This window comes from Leiobunum rupestre, chromosome 5, assembly GCF_980474605.1.
Source record: "Leiobunum rupestre chromosome 5, qqLeiRupe1.1.hap1, whole genome shotgun sequence".
In the NCBI taxonomy this organism is placed as follows: domain Eukaryota; kingdom Metazoa; phylum Arthropoda; class Arachnida; order Opiliones; family Sclerosomatidae; genus Leiobunum; species Leiobunum rupestre.
In genome coordinates this window covers 33984033-33986104 of record NC_143388.1, presented here as the reverse complement: position 1 = coordinate 33986104, position 2072 = coordinate 33984033, and positions in this window count along the sequence as shown.

The window sequence follows — 2072 nt, the reverse complement described above, 5'->3', positions numbered from 1 at the left end:
GAAGGAGACAAAATTTTCGTAATACGAAACTTTACAAAACACGTGGTCATTTCGCGGAAATTCGAATTTCGATATCGGTCGCGACGGACGGAACTTTTGTCACCTTGGCCTAGTTTACTTTTATTCAACGGGCTTTAGTTTTGTCATGGCAACTAAAAATGTTTTTAATAACTTAAAACCATATTTTCCTTATGGAAATTAACAGATTTTGAGGGTCTCTCCCTTTTAAAAAATATAAAATATTTGGCATTTACCAATTTTACTTCCATAACCAAAATTTAGTTAATTTACTTGCATTTACCTAATTTACGCCCATAAACAAAATTTAGTAAATTAACTTAATTTACACATTTTACTAATATTTACCGAAATGTACACGCATCCACCCATTTCTACCCATATTAAATAATATAACCAAATAGCTCTTTCTATAAAATAATTACACGCATACATGTATAAAAAGTGTTATTTTATGGAGCGCGCGCTTCCTAATATTTCCGTGTAGAGGGTCTCGTGCGTTTTCGCGCGAGCCCAACAAAAACCAAAATATACGCGCGCTCTCTAACTTTAACTGCACGATGAATCTAACGTAATCACGTGACCTCTCGTATTTTATATAAAGAGATATTTGGTTACTTTTAACAAATTTACACGCATTTACCCAAATTAACCTGAATTTACACAATGTATTATTTTTTTAATATAATTTATTTTTTTAATATTTAAATTTTGTTTAAATTCTGCGATTTCTCCATGTTAATTTCAATAAGGAAAATATGGTTTTAAGTTATCCAAAATATGGTTGTCATAACAAAACTAATTAACGAAACTTTTCCTTTTGGGAAATTTCAAGTTACATAAAGGTTTACTTATCCCCCAAATTTAAATAAAATCGTTGAAAATCTCCTTGTACGGCCAGGCGCTCACTGCTCTTCGTAACGTCTCCGTGCTACCTTTCACAAGCCTTTGCTTCGTACCGTAAACAATGCCTTGTGGAAGGCAGGACGGATACGAAACGGAGAGCCAGTGGGCGCTTAGCCTTAGTAATTAGGCATCGTCCATATAAGAGATTTTTCTAGGAACCTTGGGCATCGTCGTCATAGTGAGCCCTTGCAGGGAGGTTTGCTTTTCTTTTGGGTATGACGTCAATTATACGTCACTCCTTTGGTTTTTAATAAAATTAAATTAACTAAAGAAATTGATACCCGACTGCCAATCTGGAGAAGCCGATCAACTATATTTACCAGAATATGATGGCATCATATTCTGGGACACCGACGTACCTATGACGTCACAGACTTTTTTCCAGAAATCGCTATCACAAGAAGTACTAGAGAAGGCAGTGGTCAGACTCGGAAACAAATATTTTATATGTTTATTCCAGCCGACGTTGTAGTCACTCGTAAATATTTTGTACACCCAATTTCTGATTTTCGTAACCAATGATTTATCATAATTTTTCGGTGATTCCCAGTGATTTCTTACAACTTATCAGGGATTTCCGGTGATTATTTTAAGTGAATTCCCATGATTACCTATGATTTGTACACCTGATTCCAGATAAGTCCAGTTGTTCGGATGATCAAATACGCGAATAAGTAGATTAGTCCATAATGAAAAGGGATAAAAAAGCTAGACCCTAAACAAATTTGAAGAAATTTAAAAACTTTCAAATAGCTTATTCCAATAGGTCTTCGAGCAAACAAAAAGACGCGAAACTCGGACCAAATAGATCTCCATATTTAGTTTTTCACTCCAAGATCTATTTGGTCCGAGTTTCGCGTATTTTTGTTTGCTCAAAGACTTATTTGTAAGTTTTTAAATTTCTTCAAATTTGTTTAGGGTTTAGCTTTTTTTTTTCATTTTTCATTATAGACTATTCTACTTATTAAAATCAAACCTTAAAGAGCTTACCTTTAAATGTAAACAATTTGCGAATCGGTGGCAGAAAAAAAATACTGAACTTATAAGGTGTGCATTTCTATATCAAATTCTTCGAGAGATTCAAAATAGTATCAAATCATACCGCTAATTCAATTTCAAGTTCAGGACTTTCAAGTTAGATAAAGTAC